This window comes from Diceros bicornis, chromosome 10, assembly GCF_020826845.1.
Source record: "Diceros bicornis minor isolate mBicDic1 chromosome 10, mDicBic1.mat.cur, whole genome shotgun sequence".
NCBI classification, from domain to species: Eukaryota; Metazoa; Chordata; class Mammalia; order Perissodactyla; family Rhinocerotidae; genus Diceros; species Diceros bicornis.
In genome coordinates, this window is record NC_080749.1 from 58,109,906 (window position 1) to 58,121,399 (window position 11,494).

General features: G+C 45.1%; 1 long non-coding RNA gene across 1 annotated transcript in view; it reads left to right on the forward strand.

Annotated features, from left to right (window-relative positions):
* Positions 1–10,943, forward strand: part of LOC131410854 (uncharacterized) — a 34,089-nt gene extending 23,146 nt beyond the window's left edge. The window contains exons 2-3 of the long non-coding RNA XR_009221428.1: positions 8,053–8,203; positions 10,824–10,943. This is a non-coding gene — a long non-coding RNA (uncharacterized LOC131410854). The remainder of the gene's footprint in view (positions 1–8,052; positions 8,204–10,823) is intronic.
* Positions 10,944–11,494: the final 551 nt, after the last annotated feature.

Genomic DNA, 11,494 nt, shown 5'->3' on the forward strand with positions numbered 1-11,494 from the left:
TGGCATGCTCCGCTTCGATGGCCTAGGTTCAGTTCCCGGCGTGGAACCACACTACTAGTCTGTCAGTAGCCATGCTGTTGCAGCAGCTCACATAGAAGAACTAGAAGGACCTACAACAAGAATATATAAGTATGTACTTGGTCATTGGAGAGGGAAAAAAAAAGAGAGAGAGGAAGATTGGCAATTGATGTTAGCTCAGGGCAAATTTTTCCCAGGAAAAAAAAAAAGAACACAGGCAGATCAAATAGATCACTATATACACTGTGACTTAAATAAAAATGAGGCCCTGCCCAGTGGCTCAGTGGTTAAAGTTCTACACGCCCCACTTTTGTGGCCCGGGTTTGCAGGTTCGGATCCCAGGTGTCGACCTACTCCACTCACCAGCCATGCTGTGGCGTTGTCCCATGTACAAAGTAGAGGAAGATTGGCACAGATGTTAGCTCAGACCTAATCTTCCTCAAGTGGGGAAAAAAAAAAAAGAGGAAGATTGGCAATGGACATTAGCTCAGGGAGAGTCTTCCTCAGCAAACAAACAAAACAAATCTGAAGGGATTACTATGTGCTTATGGCCTATTACCTTGATCCCAACGCCTTCCCTTCTTCCTGCCCTTTCTAAGACTAAGCAATTCAGCCTTTCTTTTGATTTTGTGAGCTACCCTCTATGCTTTCAGCAAATTCCTTTTTTAAAATGTAACATACTTGGTTTCTGTTGCTTGCAACTAAGGAATCCAAGCTGATGCCCACAGGGTAACAGGAAAGACCCTATATCCCACCACTGTCTTTATTTGGCCTGCCTTGGGCTGTAGAAGGAGACCTGGGACTGCTCCTGCTACCCCATTATGTCTATCTCATGCTCTGCACAGGCCCCCGTACCCATCCATGGTAGGGAGTTAGGTATGTACCTACATGTCTAAACCATTTCCCCTTCCCCGCAGTCTTAGCTGACAACCTTTACAGGAACTCCTTCAGCTGTTTTGCCCAGCTGTCAAACTGTAAGGAGGAGAGAGTCATAAGCCAGTGGACAGTGGAAGACCATCCACAGGCCTCTCCCCAGCGAGGGCATGGAGAGGACAGCATAGGCTCTGACCACTAAAGAGAAAGTGGAAATGGAGAGCCATAAAGAGAGGGAACGACAGATGAAAGTGGCCCCAGGTGAGCTTTGCCAATGCGACATTAGCTTTCTCTACTTTTTTTAAAGGTATTATTTCCCAGGTTCTGCTGCCAGAACTTTCTGTAATGCCAGGCCTGAGTGCCAGGGCAAGCTGGAAAGCCAGCTAGCCTGGGCTGCAAGTGCCAGAAGAACACAAACACAGCCACTAATAGCAGCTTGCCTGGTATCTCAGTGCCTTTTTATTTCTGCCAAATTGATGTGGCCATCAAGGTAATCTTCCAGACCTCATGGCCCAGGTGGTGTGCCCAGAGAGGCAGACCCAGGCTGGCCTCTGGCAGTGGTTTGGGGGCTGTAACGAGTGGCCCTCTTTGTCACATTCAGGTAGGCTGGCAACCACCTGGGAACTTCAGCTCTCAGTGTCTCCGGCAGCCAGGAGTGATTGCAGAACATCTGTCAGTAGTTGAGTCAGGACTCAGCTCTGTCTCGCTTTATAATCCTTTGAGCTTCCTTTAAACAGAAAGGCTACCCACTTCCTTCCCCATGCCCATCCTCTCTCCAAAAGTTGGCTGTTAAAGAGCATTAATACACTGATATTTATGTCATGTATTTCTGCAAAGAAATATCAAAGGCAGCAATAGCAGTAACATAAGAATTGCCCTGAGCAGGTGCCCACTATCTATCCTGTATGCATGCCTGGTCTAAGAGATCAGGCAGCTGATAGCCTTATGTGTGGATTTACTTTCTCACTTATTGAGCACCTACTGTGTTCCAAACATTGTGCCAGGTGCCATCAGGGAAGCCCTAGAGGAACTTGGTTGTCTTTCTACTGGGGGACAAAGACAGTGTCATAAATATCTGACCTCAAGGTCTAAAGCTCAGCTCAGGTTCAGCTGATAACATGGAAGTTGTGGTGAGGAAGGTTGTTCTAAATTCCCTGTGCTCTATAGTAAGATGTTCTGTACCATCAGAGTATTGTCTGTTCCACTCTTTGGCACTCCTTGGATGGTCAGCTCTCCTCGTAGGTATATGGGTGTCTCTCCATTTACAAGAGAGGGCAGGGAGAGCCTCACCTTTGATTTCAGGCTTCAAAAAGTGCACGACGATTGATGGACTGGTTGGTTCAGGCAAACTCAGGAGTTTTCAGGGGTCACTTTAGGGCTCTTTATGAGTTTCAAAGTTCAAGGCATGGCTCAGTCAACTGTCACATCATTTAACACATGGGCTTACCCAACCCCCTACTGTTTTAGTCAGCACTGCTTAAGCGTGTCTGCACAAGAGAGACAACAAATTGAAACCACAAGTAGTCTTGTCTTGTATCTTATACAAAGAGAAACCAAACCTGCCCTCAGTAGAGTACAGACAGTATATCTTCTCCTTACTTGATACATGTACATTATGAGTGATTATTATCAGTGGTGAGAGATTTTGTTAGCCCAGGTTAGGGGTCCCATTCTAAAGATGAAAGCAAAAATGTGGAACCTAATATGAGTATTCCTATCTGTCATTGGGAACTGCTATGCTATGTTTAGTTTAATTCTCACGACAATCCTGTAAAGTAGGTATTGTCCTTTCCATTTTGTTGATTGTCAAAGTGAGGCTCAGAAAAGTCAAGTAACCTCATCAGCTAAAAGTCTATTGAGTAAAGGAGTCGGGATGTGACCTGTGTGTCTGACTCCTTTGTAGAGGAAAGGTGAGCTGTGCTACAATCAGCATTCCCACAGATCTCTGCTGGGTGGGGAAGAACCTTCCAGATACCAGTTCCCCTCTTCCCACAGGGCCTTTGGATTGGTTAAAATCCTCTTCTCTGTGTGGCATAGGGTGGTGGACACGGGCGTCTTGGGGAAGTGTCTGGAATGGGTGGTGGGGAGGGCCACTCCTGCTGGGAACAAATCTGTGCGCTCAGCTGCTTGGCCAGGGGGATGTCATCATGGGGACTGTGGAGGGAGCCGGAGAGGAGTCAGGACCTCACTTCGGGGAAGAGCGAGGATGAGGGGACATGAAGTCAGCTCTGGGTTGGGCTTCCCATTCCAAGGTCCTAGAGGCAGGTTGAGATTCTAGGGATTTCTATGGCTCTTTGCACCCTGTAAGGGGCCAGCTGCAGGTCAGCACCCTTCCTAGGTTAGCACTCCCTCCAGCTCTCCCCCTCCCCTGTGGAACCTGGATAGAGGGCCGGGAGTGGATCAGGAATCTGGGGCTTCAAGACCAAGAGAGCTCCTGCGCTCAGCCAGGAATGTGGTCAAACTTCATTCCTTCGCACTGACCATTTGAAATGGAGTTGATCTTTGTTCCAGCTGCCCAGAAGGTGTTTGCTGAGATAGATAATAAGAATCTGAGGTAAGGGCTTTAGAATATCTGTAGTTGATATGCAAGGGATTGAATAAACAGCATATGAATCTTGCTTTTTCCTTAATTCAGGCAGGCTTGGCCCAAACTTTATGTGAAAAAAATGTTTTTAGTCTCACTGAGAATCTATGTATAGAATTATCCTGTAACTCAGGCTCATTTCAAATAAATTAGTGAGATTTTAGAGGTGTGTGCTTAGGTTGTCAAAGAAAAAACAGACCCGCTGCTCTTGTCTTTCCCAGGCCCATTTGTTTGGGATTTCTGGGTGAGAAAGTGGGGGAGGTCAACACTCACAATGTTCCTACTTGACTGATAGGAGAGGGCGCCTTTCGAAAACCAGAAGGTGGGACTGATTGGGAAATAAGAGCAGGGTCTGTGGATAGTTTACAGCTAGATGATCATTTCAGGGCCATATCAAAGCATTTAGTATACCTCATTCATTTATTCATTCAAAGTTGATTTATTATTTCATTCAAAACCATTTAATAATAAATAGTTTATATTATTTATAGCATGCATCTTGTGGGTATATCAAAGTACAAAAAAGCATCTGTAATATGAACTCCTTATTCCTTTTTTGGAAAAGGGTATGCATATTCTATAATGCTTATATAGACATGGAAACATTTCTGGAAGGATACATAAGAAACTGTCCACTGTGGTTGTCTCTGGGGAGGGGGAGGGGTGGGCAGTGGTTGAGGAAGGAGACATTTACCGGTCATTTTATACCCTTCTGGACTCTGAGTTTAGTGAACTATCCTTAAATCTCTAGTGCCTGGTACCACTCTCTCTTAGTAAAATAGTCACTGGTTTGCATGATGAAATTCACTGGAGCAATTTTTTTTTGTGTGAGGAAGATCAGCCCTGAGCCAACATCTGCCAATCCTCCTCTTTTTGCTGAGGAAGACTGGCCCTGGGCCAACATCCGTGCCCATCCTCTTCCACTCTACATGGGACGCCACCACAGCATGGCCCGACAAGCGGTGCGTCGGTGCGCACCAGGGATCCAAACCGGCGAACCTTGGGCCGCCGCAGCGGAGCGCGCGTACCCAACTGCTTGCGCCACCAGGCCAGCCCCTCACTGGAGCAATTTTTAATGGTGTTCTACAAAGAACATGGTAAATTCTGGGTCCTGTATTAGAGGAACATGTTTGAGCATCAATGCATTAGCTGGACCAGGCAGGTCAGATGTGCTTATGATACATGAAGAAATAAAACAAAAGAGGGATGTAACAAGCATAGAAAGCAGTTTGGTTTTTCTTATCAATGATGAGCAGCCTCAGAAAACCATACATCTGGACTACTAGTGGTGCTAGAAACCTCCTCTCCCCCTGACGATCTTCGCTGGCTGCCTTCCTGGCTAGACAGATGTGGAATCTCTTTCCATCCTCTCCATGTTTTCCTTGTCTTGAAGCGATAAAGACCCCATTGGATGAGGTGGGACATGCCAGATTTCCTCAAGGTCAGTGCAGTGTGTAATTCCCTTAGATTTGTTTAAAAGTTTGTATCAGACTTTATCCCCAAGGACTTTGCCCAAGAAGAACCGATCATTTTCAGAAGAGGTGTATATACTCAGTCCTTCCCATGGTCTTCACAGTAGTGCTTTGCTCCCAGCAGCTCCTCCACTTCTCCCCAAAGTGAAATATGTGTCCAACCAAGACAAGTACTGGGTTGGGTAGGAGTTCAGCAACTTGAAGACAAATGCAAAATCACAAGGACATAGTCCTCCAGAGCTGTTATTATTAGCTGGGCACAGAGGAAACAGGCAGAGGCCGCGTGGGCTCTGGAGCAGGCCATTTGAATACAGACTCTACCAGCTACGGACCTAGCTGACTTATTTTCTTAACCTCTCTGAGTCTTAGTTTCTTCATCTGTAAAATGGGAATTAAAATACCTGCCTTGCAAGATTATTGTGAAGATTTAAAGTAATAAATTAATCCATAGTGATATGATCAATCATTCATTCATCCATCAAACATTACATGTTTATTATGCATTAAACAGTGTGTTAGGCACCCAGAGAGATTTCAAGTATTAATAAAACAGGGCCCTTGCCCTGCAGAGATTTGAGTCTAGAAGAGGAGATGAAAAATTTAACAAATACATTAAGTCGGAGTGATAAATACTATAATAAAATATGTACCAAGTTCACTAGTGTTACAAAAATAGCAGTGAAATTCAGAATTCAGAAATTACTGTAACAGGTATGGTTTTTGATAAGTAAGTTGAGTTCTTTATGAAGAATTGCTGATTATACTTCATTTATCCATTTATTAAACAACTTAGATGCTTTGTATGGGCCAGAAAATTAAGAGAGGGTCCCTGCCCCCTTTTTCCATTCCCAGTGCTTCTACCTTGGTTTAAATTAGCATTGCCTGTAGCAGCAGCCTCCTAACTTACCTTTTTGTCTCCAGATTTTCCTGCCACCAATCCATTTGCTTGTTAATTACTTGTTGATGCTAGTAACAATCTCTCACATCTGTGAATTTACAAACTCTTTTCAAAAATATCATCTCAATTGGTCTTCATTATCACCAAATGAGGCGTGGGGAGGACAGAAGTGATTATCCTTATATTAAAGGAAAATGAGGGCCTTAGAGGTCAAGTGACTTATTCAAGGTCAAACTCAGATTCAAACTCACCCCTACTGGGTCCAAGCCCAGTACTTTCCCTTCCGTGTCTCTCCAACAAAGGCACTGGACTCTTAAATAATATTATGGCTTCTTGTTCCTAAACAAAGTTGACAACTTTGTTAGTTGTTAGAGCTCAGGAGAAGCATCTGTTTGACTAGAGATTTTTGACACTCCCAGTCACTCTTGCCAAACCGGAGATTAATTAGGGAGTGCAACTAGAGTCCTCTGTCTTTCCAGAGGCCTCTTGGGTCAAGCTCTTGTTGTTGGCAGTAGGGGAGTTTTCAGAGCCAGAAGGCGGTTCTGGGTGAAACACCTGGCAGACAGGGTTTTTCCTTGCTCACTCTCTGAGACGGTGGCCTGTGAGGGGCAGGTCTGGGGTTTAGGAACACAAGAGTCTGTCAGGAACAGCTCTGGTTCAGGAGGGCTGCTGAGCAGTGTCCCGATTCCTTCTCGTCCTGGTGTTAGAGCAATTGTCTTCTGAGTAGCACTTGCTTCTGCTTCATTAATTTCATTTATTCCCTCATATGTTCATTCATTCACTCATCCATTCATTGAACATACGTGAAGCACCATATAGGCGTTAGGGATGACAGTAAGAATAAGATGTGGTCCTTCTTCTTCTTTCTTTCTCTCTTCAGATCTGAACTAGACATATCAGTCCCGTGCCTGCTTCATGATTCACCCCCATCCCTGAAGGAAATATCACACTCACAGCCCTCCTGCCAAGGTGGCCAAATGTGGTCCCATGTGACCTGCCCCTGCAGCCCAGGCTGATTGGACCTGGGCTGAGCACTTCACCCAGAGAAGTCCAGGAGCATAAGCTATAAGGCTGACCTGAGGTTGTGTTGGAACCACGGTTGGCTGAAACCATGTGTAAGCTGAAATGATGGGGAAGAAGTGATTAAAGAACAAGGGATACAATGGTGAGCAAATAAACAAAATCTCTCTCCTCACAGAGTGAAAATCTTTTAGATGGTGCTTGTATGGACTCAAGGCCATACATTATCTAGGCCTTGCCCACTCACCAGCTTCATGTCCCCAACAAGCATCCTAGGACCTTTGCAATTTGCAGATCCAACATGCAGTTGCTGCAAAGTGGTGGAATCCTTCCCATCACTGTACAGCTCTGTGGACTGTGCTTTCTCCACCTTTCAACACCTGCTCAACAACAAGGCTCAGCACGAGCATCATCTTCTGCAGGTTCTCTTGACTGACTGAGTCCCATCCCCCAACCCAGACGAAGTTGGGAACCCTTGTGTGCATTCATAGAGTGCCCTTACAATGCTATCCTTTTCATTGATTCATTGATTCATCTTTTCAACAAACATTTTTTTAAAAACACCATCATTGTATTAGGCTATGTAGGTGTACAGAATAAGGCACAACTCTTGGCCAAAGGTCTCCCCATCTTTTAGGGAAGACATATGGAATTGAGAGCGTATAATCCAGTGTTACAGGTGCTGAGATCTTTGTAATTGTTGGATACTCACTGGCCTTCCCACAAGACTGTAGTTTTATTGCAGGCCAGGACTGTGTCTTTGCCACCTCAGTAAATAGTTGTTGAATGAATAAAATATGCGGAGACTCATCTAAGATTGCTGAGTTTTTGCTGGAGTAACAGGGATACTATTTTGAAAACATACTTTCCAGTGTGTTTTCCCATCTTGGAAATTCACTTTCTTTCTCTGCAGCCTTTCCAATATCACTTTCCCAGGGAAGGGGAGGGCAAATGCCACTAAGGGGAGGAGGAGGAGGACATGACATAGGGTCAATTCCTATAAAGAGGAAGGGGAAGTAGGAAGCTCTTCTGAGGCAAGAAAGACGAAGAAAGGTGAAAGGTCAGACCTGAGTATTCTCAACTCTTCCTCCACTTGGGGTTCAACTTATGGGAGTATTGTTGTGGAAGAAACATCCAGATAGGCTTAGGGGGATGTCTAAGAGCATGATTATTCCTTGCATCTCCAGGGACAGCTGGAAAGACTGTATACTTCTCAGAAGACTCGTGAGAGGCATGGCCCCACTTCCTACCTGATGTCGGAAGAAAGAAATGGCTGAGGGAGGTGTCCAGATAGATGAGCTTGAGCTGGTACTTCCTATGGCCCTTGCCTTTTGAATGGTGAGTAGTTAGGGCCAAGAAGTGCCTGTGGTTTTCAAGAAGAGTGTTGGACTGCAAGGAACATGGGGCAGGACAAGAAAGCCATAAAATGTGCTTCATAACTGGAGGGAAATGGCAAGGTTTGTGGTCAGAAGCAGTGGGTTCCAGCACATTGTCCAACCCTGCCCCCGCTCCCCAAACCCCAGGTGGATCAGCCACACTTGAGTGGCTGTTAGTGCCACTGAACGTCTTGCCAGGGACAAGATCAGATGAGGCCCCTCAACTGGAGACTGGTTCACTGATCCAGGAGGCAAGTTATCATTTAAAAATCTCAGGCAAGGATTCCATTTAGTCCTGGTTAGATTATCTGCCCACCTTTTAGAAACAAGTATATGAAGTACTTTGATGGGGCCAAACTGTGTCGCATGTTCCCACTCTTGTGGCCAGTGGAGTTAACTCCTTCCAGAAGATGGGGTGTGTTTTGGGAGAAGGGTACTGAGCAGATAAATATTAAAAAAATAAAAACAGTGGACCCCTATGGCTTCCCACTGCTTAGGGGTAGCTGGCATAGCTGCACATCCACCGCTGTATGTTTCCTTGTCCTGAGGGGGCACAGTCCTTCAGTTAGCCTTAGAGGCATTTTCGCCTTGGAACCATTCCCCTGGTCTGATACGTGACCCAGTTATTTCACACCCATACATCTCAGTGAGCTTCATCTTTGCTTAGAGAAGTTTTAGACCTCCTCAAAACCAGTTACTCCCATAAAGGATCTGGGATACATAGAGGTGGGATTAATGCGTGCAATGGAATACTCAGGCACTGCAAGATGGTGGGTTTCTAAGACAGATGTTTCCAATTAATCATCCTCTGGTCTCAAATGGGGAGAGGGCAAAGAGCCACTGAAAGGATGTCAGCACAGGCCAGCTACATGGCTTCCAGTTAACGGCAGGTGCTGTTATGTGAGCAGCCTGCCACCAGGACCGCACCCCCTTGTCAGCAAGCATGCAGCTCAGAGCTGAGTGTTGTTGGGTGTGAGTCCAGACGGTCATGACGGAGAACCGCTGTGCCCCTCTGCCGTTCACTCAGGTTGCCCTCCAGGGATCAGTGGGTCTGTGTGGGAACCTGCAGTTGAGCCTCAGTTGGGTTTTACCGGAGCACAGATTTGTGTCTAGGCAAAGCCAAAACCTTAGAGGAAGAGGCAAACTATTCAGGCTGGCTCCTGGATTGACTAACTGCAATCCAGGCAGATGTGGAAGCAGGTGTGGAAACATCTGCCTCATGAGCCAGAGTTCTCCCCTATCATCCGGCAGAGGGGCAGGGGTGGTGGACAGAGGGGACACAGCCTGCTCAGAGCTGTTAGCTAGCTGACTGGGGCTCCAGTAAATGGGCAGGGCCCTTTCAGCCTTTTTCATCCGATTTTGAAAGGGGATTCCTGTGCCAGGCTACAGGCTGAGTAGAAGTGAGGTCAACAGTGCATGTAACCAACAGAAGGTCAGGGTCAAAGGCGTCCTAGCTCTCAGAGCTGCCTGCGCCTTAGACTGGCCCCATTAAAAGTGTGATGTTTCTCGGACAGAGAAAACAGTTCGGTGGTTACCAGGGAGAAGGGGGTTGAGGGCTGGGCACAAGGGGTGAAGGCATGCATTTATATGGTGACTAACAAACAATAACGTATAACTAAAAGTTCACAATGTTATAAACTATTATGACATCAATAAAATAAATAAATAAATAAATAAGTGAAAATTTAACAAGTGTGATGTTTCTTCTTTCCAGGCTATACTCTCCTTTCTGGGCCATATCCACCACCAAACTACTGAGCACCGTCTGGTGGCCCTCAATCTCATTCATTACAAAGGGAACCATATTGATGAATTTTGTTTGTCAGGAAATGTCAAGCTATTCCCCCCAATATTTTTTATTTTTTTATTTTTTGCTGAGGAAGATTCGCCCTGAGCTAACATCTGTGCCGATCTTCCTCTACTTTGTATGTGGGTCGCTGCCACAGCATGGTTGCTGACGAGTGGTGTAGGTCAGAGCCCTGGAACAAAACCTGGGCCACTAAAGTGGAGGGCGCCAAAATTAACCACTAGGCCATGGGGCCAGCCCACCTTTTCCCTCAATATTAACAATGATTGTAACTTTTCTCATTCTGCAACCACGTCCTGGAAGTACTTTACTTGAATTCCACCTCTTCAGAGCACCACAGCTCTAAGTTCTAGATGGTCAGTCCTGCCAGATTCTGTCCAGGTGACTTACAAAACATTCCAAGTAAGTTATGAGACCTGGCCCTTTGCTCAGCCTTTGTTATAATCAGACATCAAGTTCTCTTTAGCTACTCAAGTTTGACCAATTTCTTGTCTTTTCATTCCCTATAACTTTCTTTTTTAATTTTTATTAATTTCTAGACTTTTAGCTTCATATATTTGTTTGATAATTGGCCTATGATAGATTGTCATATTGTCTAAAATATCTGCTGCTCCTCGCTGGGGCAGAATTAGACTTCCTCACCCTGTTGATGTCAGACTTGGTCATATGACTTTTTTGGCCGATGAAATATGACCAAAAGTGACATGTGCTACTTCTGAGTGGAAGTTTTCAGAGGCATCATGTGGCTTCACCATGTTCTCTTTTTCCTTTTCAGAGGACCTTCAACATCCCATACAATGGCTGTTGGAGTGAAGACAAAGTGTGGCACTGCCACAAGCTTATGTGAAGTAGCATGCAACCTGAGGAAGAAATAAACCTTTGTTGTTATAAGCCACAGAAATATGGGGTATTTTTTTTTTTTTACTGCAGAAAAACATAGACAGTCTCGATTAATAAGGGGCCCATAAAGTATACTGGGTAGATTTTGGAAACATTTCATTTCTTTTCAAAACAAAACCCTCAGCATTCTTATATTATGTGCCTTGGGTGAAGGTTCAGTAATACTAAGACTTGTATATGAAACTATGGTAATTTATCATCTTGTTACCATGGGCTACCATCCTAGCTCAGGTAGAATTTGCTGCATCTCAGTCAGTAGTAACAAAAGCTATCATTTACTTGGAGCCTGAATGCCAGGTATTGAGAGCTGAGATTTACACAATCCTCACATGTCAGCCTTGCAAGGTATATAAAATCATCACCATTTTCCAGATGAGATCATTGGAATCCAAGGAGATCAAATAACTTACTCAAGGTCATGGTGATGGTAAGTGGCAAACTAGATCTGAACCCAGGTCCATCTGAACCTTTTCACCATGCCACATTGTAGGAGGAAGAGGAAATGGCTCTCCTGCCAAGGTTAGGTATCTTGGGAATAAATAACAT